Source organism: Oxyura jamaicensis, chromosome 1 (genome assembly GCF_011077185.1).
Source record: "Oxyura jamaicensis isolate SHBP4307 breed ruddy duck chromosome 1, BPBGC_Ojam_1.0, whole genome shotgun sequence".
Classification (NCBI taxonomy): Eukaryota; Metazoa; Chordata; class Aves; order Anseriformes; family Anatidae; genus Oxyura; species Oxyura jamaicensis.
The window spans coordinates 76,349,509-76,367,111 of record NC_048893.1 but is presented as its reverse complement, the minus strand read 5'-3'; the positions used below and the strand labels follow the sequence as shown (position 1 = coordinate 76,367,111).

Genomic DNA, 17,603 nt, shown 5'->3' with positions numbered 1-17,603 from the left:
TTTTTTGTTTGTTTGTTTGTTTGTTTTTGTTTTGCTTTTTTTTTTTTTTTTTATTTTTTAACCAAGCAAGGGTTAGGAAAGTTTCTAAGAGCTGGTTCTCTTGATATTGCTAACTCTTTAGGACTTGATTTTCTCATGCTTTGAGCAGTCATTTAAGTGTGAGATGGAATAGCTCAGAAGTTACCTTAGACGGTGCTATCATGCAGGAACAGATTGATTTTCACTTTATGATCACGTTCTTCAAGATATGAACATGGTGTCTTTTAAATTTTGCATCTTTTTATAAAAACAGTGCTTATCATTTTAGAACTTGATACAGTGTCACATAACAGTTATCTTAAACTATCACATCCTGGTAGATTAAGAGAAGAATGCAAGCATTCTTATTCCTTATGTAATCACCTTCTTCCTGTATACCAAATCCCCTCTTTATTATGATTTAGTCTCTGCTAGCATTGTGACCTCTTCAGGTGAAATAACACGTCTTTTTCTCTACTGTGTCCTTCAAGTGCACCCTGGGCTTTTTGGTAAGTACTAAGAGCTGGCTGCAAATGTCAGAGCAAAAAGCAAAGTGAAAAGTCTTCTGTCTCCAGAACAGGTATGCTATGAATGAGAATAAAATTGCCCATCTCCTTACTTCAGTCAAGACAACAGTTCAGAAGATCATTACCATTCTCGTTCAGTCCAAAGTAGTGACAACCCAGCTATACCAAATGTCTAGTAGCATGGTAGATTGCTATTTATGAATGCTCCTACTCGATTGCTTAAATGCCTACACCTGTGCCTACATTCATCATAATTTTAGCCCTAGTAGCTGAGTTAAAACCTGCAACACATTTATATATGTAATGAAAACGTAAAATAATAGATTAAAAACAAACAAACAAACAAAAAAAAAAAACAGTAGTGATCCAGACCATCTAAAATTGAGAAACTTTTCTACATGTCAATGGCCTGTTTTGCTCCCATAAATTCTATTCGTTTTCTAACGGTCCAGTAGCTGAAAAGAACTGCAAGTAGGACACCAGTATGTCATTAATTCTACTCAATAGTCAAGAATATTGACAAAGAGTGAATCTATTCCCTCCATCTCCTGGGAAAATGGTTTGGAATTTAACCTGGCCACCACATTAAAGATTGACAGAAGGTTCTTTGCCATGATGGAGACAAGTAGGAGTTTTATCTAAAGCTATTTGCAAACAATTTCTTTTGGAAAGACAGATATCCTAATCTACCTGACCTTCAAGGCATTTAGAAGGCTGCAGTAGTAGTTCTTGGAATTGTAGCAGTGGGAAATCAGCAACTTAAGAGTGAGAAGTAAACACCTCTGAAGGGTCTCTGTTGTCTTAAATGTTAAAGTTAACAGGGTATTTTACAGGCATCTGAGCATATAAATGCAGTAAAGGACAGATGTGTGAAAAAAAAAAATACTGGATCAACTAAAGGAAACTCTACCTCATTCTTCTCTAAAGGTTTTGTAGGAGCATTTAATTGTGCTTCTAATGGCATTGTTACGTACAGACCATCTGGCATGAAAGAAACACTTTATATTTGTATGTCTATAAATCCTGTAATAACTATTTTGCTGGCAGTAGAAACAGTCTATACAATTTGCAGTTTTCCTCATCAAATCTGTAATTATGCAATGTTTCTGTCTCTAATAAAGGAATTTAATGGGTACCTGTTTGTAGCATGTTATGAAATCATCACTATTGAGTACAGCTAACTAAGCATAATTATCCCATAGATGGGAGCTGCTATGAAATATTTTCTTGAAGACTGGCTTGAAAGAAAGAAGAACTACTGAACAAAGTGTGGCATTTAAGAACAGCTGAATACCATGCAAGGGGTGAGAGATAAGCTACATCTATGGTCAAAATGCAAAGCCTATATTCTGCCTTCTGGTTTCTACCGAAGTCCACAGGTATGGTACTCATAACAAAGGGAAGAATGAGGCCTTACCAATGGTAGGCATGCATCTGCCCTGCCAAGCATGGAGGTTGAGATGGTTGTTTCACTACAGTAAAATGCTGGACAAATCAAGCAGCAAAACTACTTACCTGCTAGCCATGTTGTCATGAAACAGCTTATAACATGTCAGGACTATGTAGCAGTGATTGAATACAGCCTCCAGTTCTAAGGGGTTTGGGGTGATGAATTCAACAGAGAGAAGCCAGAAAACAACGTTATACTTTGTGCACTTACTTCACAGGGCACATTTGAGTAGTCATTACTCTAAAGCACGTCAGCCAGTGGGAAGCCCTTTGAAGATGGAAAGCACTGGAAAGTGAGTGTCATTAAAATCTTGACATTTCCCATGTGTAGTAGCTATATTTACAAAAATACTTGACGTATTCCCCTTTTTCAGTGCAGGGAATACTTTGATTAAAGGTAAGACAGATCCGTGCTGTGGTAAAGTACACATCAGGGTAAATTTTCCATCTGGTTGGCTTTCAGTGATTTCAGAGAAGGCTTGCAGGGGTACAGGACACTTTAAAGAAGTTGTAGACAGGTAAGTATTAAGAGTTGTTAATTGCTGCTGGTGAAGGAAACCTAACATGTCAGAATCAAACTATTCCTGTGTTTTTGACCTCTCCACTTTCATCCTAAGGGAGTCTTTTGCAACTGTAAGCTTGAGCTTTAGTAAGCTTTCAAAACTCATTTATCCCAAGTAGTTATAATTTGAGGACTCATCCTGCAAGGGCTGAGTGGGCTGCAGACATGGACAGACCTGTGCCTTTAAGTAAAACTTGGAAGACCCCCTTTTTTCCCTCCCTTTTGAAACATTCAAGTAACTAGCAATAGTTTCATTTAATAAAGCACTTGTAGCAATACCACCAACACCACTGTGTTCTTGGGATGGAGTGTATCTATTCCAAGGATTATGATCTGTGATACAGCCTTGTAAAGCTGATGTGACAAAAATAGTTTTTAAAATATTACAGAGGGAAGATGAAGCAAAAGCAAAAATAATGCATTCTGTACATACAGAACAGGACAAAAGAAACCAGGCTGGAGATTCCAACAAGGTCAGTCAATGTAAGAAATAGGCCATTTTTAAGGATAAATAAATGATTTGGGGGATTGCTTTTTTTTCTCCTTCCTTTTGCTCAGTGTTCTGTTATTGTGTCATCACTATGGTGATTCTGATGAGATTATGTGATTTCAGAACTACTTTAGACAACTTTTGTTTTATGATATAAACTTTAAAACTCGCTCATAGAACAATTATTTTCAAAGTTTCAGCTGGTTAATTTACACTCAGTACATTTACACTCACATTTACTCTTTACTATGATGTAAAGTATAAGCCAACTTTTTGTTTGTTTGTTTGTTAGATGGAGTTGAAGAGAATTCCTGTACAAGAAAAATATCCTAACTAAACTCTGTGTTTGTGGGATAAATACCTGACTTTAAAGGATAAGCAGAAAAACAAATGTTTTAAATGGGTCAGTCCTAACTACAGACTGTGTAAAATACATCCACTCTTTAATTTTAGATACTTATATATCAAAGGGACTTAATAATGAAATATTTAAAGTTATATTCTGAGTGAAATAACAATTACATGTCTAAAGCAAATATGCATATTCATGGTCTACAGAAGAATGTCTTCAGAACAAAAGACTGATCAGGTTGATACTGATTTGATAACACCAATGATACAGGTGTTTTGTAAATGCTTGGCACACAGGTCTTTCATCTTCTGTACACAGAAGATATTTAATGATCCTTCTAGGTCTGCCAGAAGACAGGTGTAGGTAGAACCCTGGTCTAGATGGTGACTGTGCAGCTGTAGCTGCGTAGCAGTATGGAAGCATGTGCTTTTGCAGGCATGTATGTGTGAGGGAGGTGACTTTAAACCTGTCCTGGGTAGATATACAAAGTAAATACATACTAGGAGGCTGCCACTACCAGAGACACTATCACCTATACAAGAGCTAGGGCTGTACTGACTCTCACTTTTAAAAGGGATGAAATTCATCTGGTGTTGCACTTAAGAAGAAAACAAAGACTTGACTGACTTGCCTTTTAGTGAAATGTACATAAACCAACACCAAGCAAAGCCAGAGGGAACATTTTTCTGTTCATCTGGTACTGCCTCACACCCTAACTGAGGTGACTTTCATGTTCTGAGCTGCTAATGAAGAGAATAGCTTTGCTCTTGCTATTTCCTGCTGCTTGATCACCACTCTTCTCTTGGCACTAAAGTAGTCTCAGAGAGACCAGATCGCTATTTGACCACAGAAAGAAAGACGTACACAGAGCCCATGTGTGGGAAGAGGAGGATTGCCCTTTTAGTGGTAGCAGTTTTTAAGGGACTAAGCCTGTTAAGAAGTCATATCCATATGAAATGTTAGGATTTGAGTATCTCCCAGGTGCAAGCCACTTTTATTATGGCTCTTGAATTTATATGCACTAGACCTTGCTTAAGTCATTAATGAATTCTGTATTCATTTTTTTTCTTCCTTTAGCTCATGCAATCCTTATGCCTGAGCAAAGACTGTAATGTTTGACTTACTGTGAGGTCTGAGGTTAGAAAAGAAACAAAAGTCTGGAAAATTTTGTATCTTCATCATAAAGGTATGGCTGAAAACTGATTAGAACAAAGACAGTGAAAAATACTTAAATCTTTTTAGTAAATCTCAGTGCCTGAAAATTTGAAGTAAGAAAAATGCCACAGCTCTGACTACAGCACAGCTACTACTACTGCTACTAGTATCTTCTACCTCTGGGGATGGGTCCCTGACCACCCCATTGCTCTGGATCCCACCAGCTAAGACTCATTTTTCTCCCAAGTGCTTGTAAACTTAACATCACTGCCTTCCTCTGCCACAAACTATGTCCTTACATCATGTAAAGAACAGAAAACCTGAGTGGTTTGTCAGCTGCTTGTATTCCTGTCAGGAAAATGACATCTCTCAATTATCTTCCAGTAAGTATCACCCATAGCACGTGCTTCCTTTGCCATTCCCTTGCAAGATGGAATATTTTTATGGCTCTTGAGGAAAAACTGTTGTGCTTGAGCTAAATTCAAGGTTAGCAAACCTTCCTAATCCCAGCAGCCAATCAGTTTTTTTTACAGAGGGTTCTCCCTCCAAAAGGGGCAATGTCAGTCGAGGAGAGACCCTGTCTGTCCTGATCTTGTTGTATCAAAATATTTACTTAGTTATCACGTGGTGGCAATCTTCCATTATGCAAGATTGCAAAGTCATTATGGGTATTGTATAGGTGAGAAAAGAGTTACTTATCTATGGTAAATTGCTTTACTGAGATAAATTGCATTTTCTCTTGGTCTATTTTGGTATCTTCATCTACTAGTGGTGATAGTGTTGGGCTGGGAAGTACTAATAGCTGCTATCAGGTGTGTCATTAATCCGAAGATCTTCAGATTTATCAGTGGCTGTGCCAAGGGCATTTCAGATCTCACAATTTGTTGCCCGTGTGTGTGTTAGGGTGGAAAGCAGAGAAACATAGTATTGTCTGTTGTTTTCTGAAGGAGCAATCACATTTTTGTGAATGTAAGATTTATTTACATGGCACACTGAAGGATTCTTGCATGAGGAACCTACCTTTTAGCGGTTTAGTCCAATTATATTCCTGATATATGAACATATATGATATATGTTTTTTTTAACAAATAAACAAGGTAAAGAGATAGTATTACCTAACTCATTGCCTGTTCTTCACAGTCGTGGAAAGAATCTGGTGAGACCCTAAATGCTGTCTACTTTCACCCTTGTGCAATATGACCTCCAAAGAGGCAAAGCATCATTTTATTTTATTTATTTTTACTTCAGAGACCAGACTGCAGTGTATTAGCATAGGCAGTTTTATTTAACAGTATATGCATGAAAGCCTTGCAACTGCTACTGGCATTATGCATATGAAGCATAACCAATCAGTAGATTTTTTTTTTTTTTTTTTTTTTTTTTTAGGTCAGATAGGTGCTCTGTCTTTGAAAGATCAGTGCTGCTGTGTTTCTACCTTACCTCTGCTAAGGGGAAACTTAAGAGCTTGGTCCTCTTACAGCTGCTTAACTCTCGGAGTCCATTGGAAGGATTCCCTTTGCTAGTCTACATGCTGCCACATGCAAACAAGGCACAAATGAGAACTTATTCCACATTTCATTTCACATTCCACCAAAAAAAAAAAAAAAAAAAAAAAAAAAAAAAAAAGAACATTTGCACTCTTTCCCCATTTTTGCATATGTGCAATACTGGAAAGCTTTCTTAATACTAGGACACTATCAAATCAGCAGCTAAGACAGATGTCAATACGGCCAAAGTTCAGGAAAAGCTTTATAGAAATTCCCCAAATTTTACAGGATAGGAACATATTTAAACACAAAATTTGTTTTCTGAGCATGCATAGATCTCTGCCAGAACTTTCAGCCTCTTTGTGGCAACTTCTTCCTGGAAAGAGAGAGTAACATGAGCAAGGCTTTATTATCTGTTACTATGATTTAAGCAACAGGAGGAAGAACCAGCAATGTTTGACCCAGTGAGACTATCATCAAGTCATCTATGAAGGACAGGGCAGAATTCCTCTGCTGTAGAGATGTTTAACCTGCTTTAACTGTTGTTGTTGCTTTCTCTCTGATAAAAAAAATGCTGTAAGGAAAAATAATTTTGTAATTTTTGGTTTGTGTAAAGTTCGCAGCCAGAAAAAAATGTATGGTTTTCATAACACAAAAAAAAAAAAAAAAAAAGAAAGGGGGGGGGGGGGCGGGGGGAAGGAAAATTATGAGCCACAGATCACCAGTAATCAACTGAGTATATTTTAACAATTACTGCTTCATTCAGTCTTAAGATGATAAGTTTGAGATCTTTCATGGGAAAACTGAAAATCAAACTGCAATTATAGTAAATTGCTAAAACCTTGTTGGCTTTTAACAATTTATTTTTAAAATATACTGCTTCTCTTGGTTTCTTCTGCAGTGCATAATATAAGTTTATCAGATAAGTGATTTTCATTAGGGGAAAATTATAAGCAATCTGAAAAGGAAGAGAAGATTAGCAGTTAGCCTTCATCAATTACTTTCAGTGCCTTTGAGCAAAGCAGGTAGCTCTCTTAGCTCCTATTTTCCAGCTGTAAAATGGGGATAATAGTTCTCGGCAAGCTGAGAGACTCCTGTGAGGATAAATGCAGAAGAACAGGCTGCATGATCAATGAGCAATGGAGGGCCATATGGAACCGAAGACAGATTCCACCATGGCTGCCTTCTCCACATTAATTTGTAATAGCATGCTTACTCTTTCAATTAAACCTCACAATCACATTTCTGCCAAGCTTAGTGTTGCTTCCAGTTTCAGTGAAACTTCACAAGTTGGAACATTGCCTACAGCTGACAGTGACATTTAAATGCAAGAAAACCAAGCTTATTCATGGCCAAACCTTGTATAATTCCAAACCTTGTCAGTCTATGGTACAGATCGGGTTTAAACAAATAAACATCCAGCTAATTTTCACTAACCTTGGAAGAATTTGCATCACCTAAATGCTCTGCTCTGGATCCCAAGGGGTTATGGGTGTTCAAAAGCGAAGTATTTATACCAACAAGAGACATCTAGGCACAGTGCTATATTTTTGCAAAAGGGTGCTTGGTCACTTGAAATTTAAGCCCTTTTCTGTTTTTCATGTAGACCAAATATAACTTGGACCTCAGAGGAGGGGGGCAGGTTGCAAGAGGAATGTCTTTCTGTGCCTACTTGTTCATTGGCCATTTTTTTTTATCTTATTTTTTTTGCATATATAGTTTTCTTAATAGAGGACCAGCTGTTCTGCAAGCATAAAGTTATTTTATGTTATTAACCAGGATAGAGTAAAAGAATCCACACAGTTGAGACTTGAAACATTTACTGTGTTTATTTTTGTGATCTTCACCCAAGGGGGGGGTGGGGGGGGGCGAACACATTGCTGTTGCTTAGGAGAGAAAAGATGGACTTAAGTTGCAGTTCAGTGACTTACCCAAGACATTTCTGCTCCAAAATTGCCTGTCTGCTTGTGCTGTCCATAGCTGCAAGAGCCCTTTGGTGTCTGTCTGTTAGTGAAGAATCGAGCACTGTTATCTGGCCAGGGCAGGATGCGGTCAGGCTGCCTCTGCTTTCTGTACCTGCAGGAGAGTGCCCTTCACAAGGAGGCTATTCTGTAGCTGCCTTCTGGCATCACGTTTATTTAGCTGACCAGATAGTCTTTGGGTGTACAAGATGAGGTAAGATGGCTGAGACATAGGAAGTAAGACCCATGCTTGGCCTCTTCCTTTCTGCCCACAAGTGAACTATTTTTGCTATTTAAACTCACTCTGTAGTACTGTGTTGTTTTTGTTTGTTTGTTTGTTTGTTTAAAAAAGTGAAGCACCTATTACTAAAAAGACTCTTCCGTGGCCTCCACTGCACAAGTGAGGGCTGACATCTGCCCTGGAATCCCAGCAGTCAGTATCTGTTATGTTCATGTCTGTAGCATATTCCTGCTTTGGCTCTTCCAGGTTAATCTGATTTTCAAATGCCTAAACTGCAGAAACATTCATTCCCTGATAAAACACAGACCTCCCAACGTCTCTTCATTTAGCTTTGTGCCTAAAACCTGTCTTGTCTCCAGCAATCAGGCTGTGACCCCTCCAATTTCCACTGGTGGAATAACTCTTCATCACAATTCTAACTTTCCAGGCAAATTATTATTTTAACTTAAGATGTATGGCTGGATTTTTCTTCCTCCCTGAAGAAGGATGTCCATCGAGAGAGATGTGCAGCTTCTTGCTTCTCTGGAAACAGTAGGGGATGCAAGAAGTGATATTGATTTTCATGCTAAAAAGAAAAAAGGGAAAAAAATAAAAAATAAAAAAGCCCTGCATGTTTTCTGTTTGCGATAGCTTCATCTGAGTAAACACAACACTGTGAAAGAGAACAGTAAAGCCTCTGTGAGGTAGCAGTGGGTTTTTAGACATGCTATACATACTCGACCTCCAAGCTGGCTTACAACCTGTCTGATATACTGTGCTCTTATGTCTATGTTTAGGTGCCTTTTATCAGTGCAGACATACAGCTGCAGCTCTACTGTGAATCTTCATTTTTTGCTTCTGTAATAAGACCATACCTGGCCACAGCCCCAAACAGGAAAAGCTATACCAGGAAAATCACATTTTTGCTAGAACAACGGAGCCATTTGGGGCTTTGGCTGGCACAGCTCTTCTGGGGAAATCACAATTCTCCATGCTCCTAGCTGGCATTGCTGTTAGCAGAAGTTTGGAACAGAGTCATAGTTTCACAGGACTCTCATAGTTCAAGAAGAACAGATTGCCTTTGAACTTACTGATCCCAGGAGACTTAGATCTTTGGTGTTTTTCTTTACAGTCCTGGGAGCTTGCATGAGTTAGAACAGTCTTTTGCAGAGCTTTTGTAATGTGCTGTGATTTGTTTTAAACAAGAATGCCCCTTCTTCACCTGTAGCTGCTTCTACCACACTATTTATAGGAGCAGATTTGTGTATTGTCGTCTCAAGGAGATAATCTGTAACAATTTTTACTCTCACCCATAACCTTTTTTTTTTTTTTTTTTTTTTTTTTGGAAAATGGTGAAATTTGTCATTGGATTGGGAAATTAGATCTTGTTCCAGTTACCTTTGTGGCTTTAAGTCTTGTGCAGGAAAAAATATCTCAATCCTACAGACAAAATAACATTCCCCCTTTACCCTGTCATCCAGCACCCTGACTCAAAAAAAAAGAAAGTAAAAACAAATATAGAGAACAGAAGTAGAATGTGTATTTAAACATGAAACCATCTATATCCATCCTGCCAACAAACACAACAGTATTAATCCCTTTTATACTTATTTTAAAAATTTAGGACTGTTTCCTCCAAATCAAACAAAAACTGAAAGAAAATTCCTCTTATGCTGAAACAATGTACAAAAGAGAACATTTGGGAGAACCTACTGAAGAATGGACTGCAATCATCATTATTCCATTACTTAGAATAAAATATTTCAGTTCTTCTTCCAAAGACCATCAAGTCCAACTGCCTGACCTCTTCAGGGCTAACCAAAAGTTAAAGAGGTTCCTGTTTCCTTACAAGTTTAGAGTCTTGCATCACATTCTCTACTTTTCCATTAATATGCCCCAGATCATAACCAGTAGCATTCATATTCAGAGTAAAGTATTTTTTTAATTATTTGCTGTTTGAATTTCAGCCTGCCATTCACCTGTCAGTCTTTATTATGGTCTGTTTAGCTACATTCTCCTGGTGAGAGGATGCCCTTGGCATACATAGGACAATGTTATACTCCTAAACTCTCCATGCTTGTTGCCTAGAGAGGTGAGGGAATGGTCATGTGGCCACACAGTATATTAAGGTGATGGAATTGCAGTCTTAAGTAGAACACGCCTGGATTTGGGTTACTTGATTCTCATTTTAATTTCATGTTCACCCTTCAGTTTCTTTGTGAGGAAGAACAGCTTCTGACAGAATAAGTTTTCATTCATTTACAAAAACCAGGAAGTCATTAGCATGCTGACTGCAAGGTTTATGCTGGCTTTCAAGGATCAGTAGTGTAGCCTAACACAAAATCACAAGTCAGGTCTTACAACCTTTTGACACAACCTTAAAAACCCAAGCATAATTTGCAAAATAAACTAAACATTTGGATTCCCCTTTCTTGGCTTCCAAGTTTTTAAACTGCCTGATGTGCATATTCCACCTTTTTCTCCCCATCAGATGTGCTAAAAATTATGTTTAAAAATAAATCTTTCTTGTCTACAGCATGTGGAGCTTTTTAAAAAGTATAGGTATTGTGGAGCTTGCAATAAAACATAAGTAGCTGTTTACTCTCTAACAGGTATTTTTTTCTAACAATGTTAAGAGGTCCCTACTTCATGGCTGTAGGTATTTTGAAGTAGTGTTGATCCAGCAATTTGTCATCCCTCACCTCTCCATTTCTAAGGAATCTTTGCTGCTGTGTCTATTGGAGTCATTGCAGAGTCAGACAACACAATTCCAGTCTTTGCAGGTTACCTGTAGCAGCACCCTGGTTTAGTGTTTTCAAATGTCTACCCATCCATTCCACTGACTTGAATTGTCATTACTGTGAAAAGTCTTTACTTTTGTGTGTGTGTGTGTGTGTGTGAAAAATATTGCACTATGATTACTTGATTTCAGTAAAAAACAGAGATTAGCAGCATTGTAACTTTGGGCTAACGTCACGCAGCTAACACACATCAGTTCAGATGTATTTGGATGTTATGGGGCTGTGCAAAGACCCAGCCTCTGCTCTTGCTATGCAAATCAGCACACCCTACTCTCTAGACCTTGTTTTTCAATAGGATTTTTCAGGATTCTTGTCTTGTGGATATACATTTGTAAATCACACACAAGTAAAAGTCCCAAAATCTTTGACAAGAATATAACCTTCAGTTTCATTAACCAGCCAGCAATGCTGACCACTTTGACTCTGTCCCAGGTGTTTGGGGTGTGCCTTGACTGCAGCTGACCTTAGGGGACTACTCACTTCTTTCTCTTCATTTGCCAAGGGCTTGGGCCTACAAAATGTGCAGAGTCTGGGCTTACTTTTTGTCTGTGGTAGATGTACAGTGCAAAGGATTGTTACCAAAGTACAAGTGGGATAACAGGGTGAGAGCAAAATGAATGTCATAGTATTTCAGGATGAGTTTTAATTAAGAAATTTTAGAAATCTTTCAAGAAAGCTGGTTCTCATAGTAGTTCCAGATTGAATAAATTTGCTAGGGTCATACCCCAGAACTATAAATGTCTTCTCCGGAAAACTGCAAGGCTTTACTCATTAGCTGAAAGCAGAAGAGCTCCTTGCAGACACAGATGCTCTGGCTGGATTGCTCAAATCCTACAGCCAAAGCTCCTGTCAGGAAAGGGCCTGTCTCGCTTTCTTACCAAACCAGTGTTTTATTAGTTAGCAATAGATGGCGCTAAATTTCCACCTGTCCAACACTGTCAGCCAGAAAACGTATTTGAAGTAATTAGGCCTGCAAGATAACACTTAAAAGGGTTACTGCTGAAGTTGATGAAAGTGTGTGGGCATAGAGAGGCAGGAACGCCAAGATGCTTCACCAGCTGGAGAAGTCTTAGGTGAGATAGTCTGGCTGCCAGAACAGGCTGCCAAGATAGTCAAAGGGAAGGAGCCAGGAACTGGAGAACAATTTTGCAAATTCTTGAGAACAGCTATTGCGATCCTCATGCTGGCTGGGTCAGGACACAAGACTGTGCTGGCAGGACCAGAGGGAAGGGCTTCAGAAACTTTCCTACAGGCCTGCTGGCTCATCACCCCATAGCCCTTGGTGCTTACAGGTGTGGGGAAGAGGGCATAATTGCATGAAGCAGAAAGAAAGGTTTCCCTTACTGAATTTTGTGATCCTTTTCTGGTGGTAGCAGGGAACATCTCCACAGTGTGGGGCTCAGTGCTTGCAGTTTTAATTGCACTGTTTTTTCATTTGTGTGATCGTCCAGCATCCTGGATGGGACAGGTACAGGTGAAGAAAAGGACAGGACAGATTATTGCAATAGCAATTTACTCTCATGCGTCGTGCTCTGGAAATGAGATTCATAGGAAAAGAGGTTGTCCTGCTGGGAGCTGGAGCTGCTGCTGGTGCAGTATGGCCTTCTCTATACTGCTCAGTTAGCTATCCTCACCTGGCCAAGCTGGGCTGCTGCCTGCAGCCCCCTCAAGGCTTTCTTAATGATGCTCAACCTGCCCACATGCAGGATCCAGTCTGAGATCCCTGCTTTTTAAAGTGCAGATGTGATGTTACTTAGTGAGGAGTGGAATGGGGAGAGGAGGTATTTGCCCTGATTCATTGGAAGGGGAATGTATCGCTTGCTGTTAGGCAGTGCGTATTGTTACCCCTCAAGTGCTTTGACAGAGACACATATCTCAAGGACTGCTCACAAACTTGTTTTCCTGAACAGGTTTTCCCTCATGGACACACCTAACACCATGACTTTTTTTTTCTTTTTTTTTTTTTTTTCTTTCTTTTCCCTATGATGGTTAATCTTGTTCTACATTTCTCAGAAAGCTTCTCCTCAGAGCTGTTTTACACAATGGAGTGAACAAAGTTAGAATATCTTGTGCATGATGGCTGCATTGCATGCACACCTTGTGGTATGCTGCCTTCTTTATTAGGAGGGCAGGGGCTGGCACTGCTGGAGACAACACAAGTAAGGGTGTGCAGAAAGAAAAGGAAAAGCCCCCATTTTAAAATCCTGACCAAGGACCTGGATGAGGCACGTAAGATACGGAGACACAGTTCAAGGTCAGTCTGGACTGGGCTTTGAGCAAACTGGCCCATGGCAGGGGTCTGGGACTAGATGCTCCTTAATGTCCCTTTCAACCCAAACAGTTCTGTGATTCTATAATTTTGCTCAGAGGCATACCTGTTGATACTAGGGAAGCACTTTTGCTTCCCTGGTGCTTGTACTTTGAAAATGAAAAGCAAAAATAGAAACCTTGTAATAATTTTGCAAAATCATCAACATTTGTCAGTTCTGACTCTATATCCAGTAGCACATCAGGAAGAAAAGCATCCACTTTTGCTGCCCAGGCATTCAGAATGTGACTTGCCTCGTGTGAGGAAAATCATCCAGGTTTATGAGGCTCATCTGGACTCATTCCTGCATCTTTCCAGCCAACTAAATGCTTCAGGACCTAATAATTCTCCTCCTAAATAATGCCTACTGCTTTAAAATGTGGCTGTTCACCACTTTGGCACCATCAGAGCAACACAGAGTGAATCCAGTGCTTGAAATGTGTACCCCTAGAGAACTGAAGGTGGAAGCCAGAGCCGCACTCTGCTCTTGCCCTAGCCTCTTGCCCCTCAATAAATTATTTCACCCAGGACTTCAGTTCTCTCTGTTCCTCTAATTGCACTCACCTTCTAACAGTGGTGTGAAAAATGATTGTTTGCATCTCTGTTCAAAGATCTAGTTAGAAATATTGTTATTATTATTACAAGTTAGCTCTCTGAAGTACTTTGCAAGAGAAAATATTGCTAGAGACTGAAGTTAGAGAGAGTTAAAGGAGTCTTCCTGCCATCAACCCACTTTTTCCTATCTGTGCTCACAAAACTGTCTTGTAGCAACAGTGATCCCTTGTCCTCTTTGGCAAAAACTTAGAAGCTCCAATGCCAAAGACCTTAAAGACTCTTCATTGTCAGATTTTTTTTATAAAGACACTAGAAAGGCTGTGGTACACATCTAAGATTGTGAGACTGTCAGGCACTCAGCTGATGGTAAATGTAGGCCATTGCCCTTTGGTTGCCTGCCTGTGGCTTTGGGAGCCCTGCTGCAGGCAGAGGGTTTAGAAAGGCTGCTCTTGGTGCTGGTGGTTAATGCTGTTTTGAGGGGGAGAAGAGGTGGCTGCTGCCACTGAGCAGCTGAGCGCTCCCATGCTTTTTCATATCGTTAGCCAAAGGGTGCATAGAGCAGAGACTTAGACCCATAAATCCAGTGTAATTAAAATATCGTTTAACTGTTAAAAGCACTCTGAGCAAAAAAAAACAACTCTGAAAGACATTCAAAAAAAAAAAGTTTTCAGTTAATGCTAAATGAAGCAATAAATGCACACACAGTTAGTGATGTATCCTAATTATTATTCCGAACTTCTGCATTGTTTGCAATGCACTCTGACTGGTGAGTGCAACAAGCTGCACGAGGCAGAAATGATTCTCTAGTGTCTCCTTGCTTCCAGAAGGTGTTGCTATTATACAGCACTGTTAAAGACTCACAAAGTTGTGCATAATGCAGGGTGGAATAAAATGTGGTAAGGCTGGATAAAAAATGTAAACCGTACTAAGTATATAGAATCCAGTCACAAGGATTTCTATTATGCAGGGAAAAGAGAGCCTTTAGTGTAGTATATGTCCACAGTATAAATAGTTCAGCAAAATGTAAACACCAAATATTTCCATGAGAGATCTTTGCAACCGCACATACAGTAGCTCTACTTTTCATTAAGGGCTTCTTTTAATAAAGGTACTTTTGTGGAATGAATTGGGAAAAATAGCAGCCACCTGTAACTTTTTTTAAAACCTAACAGTACATACAGTACATCTATCAAAAGGGAATGAATTTGAAACCTGCAGACTTTTTAAAGAAGCAAGTTTCACACATGATATAAAACAAATGCCATGTGTGCACCAAGCCAAGCAAATTAACAAAAGGGCAGGGGCATTTCCAATATTGCTTAAATAACTCAGGCTTAATATTGGGCTCTTTTCACACATGCACACAAAAGTTAAAATGTGTTTAAGAAGAAAAACATGCATTTTCATTGTATTGCAAGGCAGGGATCCTGATTTTTTTAGAAAAACCATTAACCCTAAGCACATGAATTCTCTGTGGGTTTTCTGGGGGGTGAATATAACACCTTGATGTAGAGGTGTTCTCTGTGGATAAAGAGGAAAGATTGGTTTGCCTGGACTGTTATGCATTGCTTGCCTGCCAGAAGTACTCTCTTGAGGCTCCTTCCTCACAGGAGAGGCATCACAGACGTCCCCTGGGTGCTGCTCTGTCTGCGATCAGTATTCAGAGGGAAACCAAGTGTTGTGTGGGTGCAGAGACTGATGCGGTATAGAGGCTGGTTTTCAGAGAACTTGTGCCATTCCTGTTACAGTAAGGTTGGTGTTTTTGGATGTTCAACAGTTCTGTGTTTAAAACCATGAAATGTTCCTAAAGGTGGCACCTTTAGGTCAGGGTGAGTGTATTCAGTTAAAACATTTTTCAGAGCTAGTAAGTCCCTTATTTTCCATACCCCCAGATTAGTTACACACCCATTTCTTAGCGTGACCTGTCAGCTTCAGCTCTTGGTGGCTGGCATGCTAGTGGTGAGCCATGGTGGTGCTTTGTAGGGATCCAGATTTGTTAGGATTTCCTTAAAAAGGAAAAAAATATTTTTAACATGATCATGCTTATGTTTTTCAGTCCACTGGAGAGTGACAAAGAGACAGGACGAAAAGATACCAAAAAAGTGACTCATGCAGGAAATTTAAAATTACGCGTTCGTTGATATAAATACTCCTTTGTATAGAACTGTTGTTCCCAATCTTCATTGGCTTAGAATCAGCAACAAAACATGCCACACTTCGCTTTTCCTGTTGGCCTTCATTTAAACTTCTCATTTTCCTGTGGCCACAGCAACTTTAAAGGGTCTTGTGACTAAAACCTTTACCCTCCCTCCATATGAAATACAAAGGACCTCTACCACAGATCCAGTAGAGATGAACTTGGACTCCTCTGCTGCAGTGATACAGAACTATGTCTGACTACAGCACTTAAAAATTTCTGCCTTTTGACTCCAGCCCTGCAGGTTTGTCTGACTGCAGTCAACCGGAGTCTGAGGACAGAGGTGCCTCTGTGCCACTGCCATGCTTGCAAGTTACCTGGAGCTGTTGGTGGCTTGTTCTGCATCCGAGACATTACAGAGTCTCTCTGCGCCAACTGCTTGAATGCAGTAATGCACCAGAAATTCCCCAGGCAGCATTTTGTCAATGCCAGGGGGCAACGGTGTGAACAAGAGCCACCTGCACCTGCTAGAGATGGTGTCGCAGCAGGGGAACCCTGAGCAGTCAACTTGGGTTTATTATGGTCCCTTTGTGCTTCTGTAGTGTCAGCCAAGATTTTCCTCTAGCTAAAAGCACTTTGCACACATTAACAAATAACCCTATGATTTCAGGTTTTGTTCCCCTTTTGAAAACTGAAATCTGCCAAAGCAACTAAATTGTCCAAGAATCACAGAGAATCACACTAGGGATGTGAACAAAATGAAGTGGTTCCTCATTCCTCTTTTCCAGCCATATCTTTTTCCTCCAATTTCTTCTCAGTGGTTTCTTATTGTCTTGCCATGAAGTTAGATACATTTTTTTCAGAGAGGAACCTCTGTTGTCTTCAGTGGACAGATTCAGAAACGTTTAACCTGTGCTTGTGCACATAACTGTGTGAGCGGCCCTGAAGTGGCTGGGCACCAACAGCCAGTCTCTGTTGGACACTGTCCTTAAGAAGTGAGAGTTGTGTTCCTTGCCACCAGTTAGAGTGCAGTAGTTGTTGTGCACTAGATGAAGTTCCTGGATGGGTATGTTTTTTTTACAGTGTTCATCAGTCAAATGTAATGCTTAATGTAATATATATGTTTGAACATAAACCAATGTAACTAGAAGAAATAAGCCATCACTGTTTTCCAACAGTGAAACCTTCCTCACCAGATAGTATTGCTTTTTTGTTTGTTGGTTGGTTGTTTTTTTTTTGGATCCAGCTGTAGCAAAAAGGTAGATAACTGCTATACAGTTTAGCAAACAAGATATCAGACTTTGGAAAGGACCTTATGTCAGCTTTGAAGGAGTGTTTGGTATTACACTGTATTCAGTATCTTAGAGGTAGAGCTGGCTGAAATGAGGTCATATTATCCTTTCCTTTATTTCCTAAATTTGTCATTTTTCTAGCATATTTTAAAACAAACAAAAAGAAATAGGAGATATTTGTCAATTTTAGCTGACAAATGAGTGTGTCTCTGCCTCTCCCTACATTTTTCTTTTTCAGTATTGGAAAGGAAAGGAAAGGAAAGGAAAGGAAAGGAAAGGAAAGGAAAGG

General features: G+C 39.6%; 2 long non-coding RNA genes across 2 annotated transcripts in view; one reads left to right on the top strand and one right to left on the bottom strand.

The window, feature by feature from the left end:
* Positions 1 to 1,020: 1,020 nt before the first annotated feature.
* On the bottom strand, positions 1,021 to 11,374 carry LOC118157401. Its single transcript, XR_004746627.1, has 3 exons — positions 11,363 to 11,374; positions 3,865 to 3,869; positions 1,021 to 1,206 (listed from the first exon to the last, which is right to left on the bottom strand). It is a non-coding gene; the product is annotated as an uncharacterized LOC118157401 (long non-coding RNA).
* Positions 4,779 to 17,603, top strand: part of LOC118157390 — a 25,459-nt gene continuing 12,634 nt past the window's right edge. The window contains exon 1 of the long non-coding RNA XR_004746625.1: positions 4,779 to 5,365. This is a non-coding gene — a long non-coding RNA (uncharacterized LOC118157390). The remainder of the gene's footprint in view (positions 5,366 to 17,603) is intronic.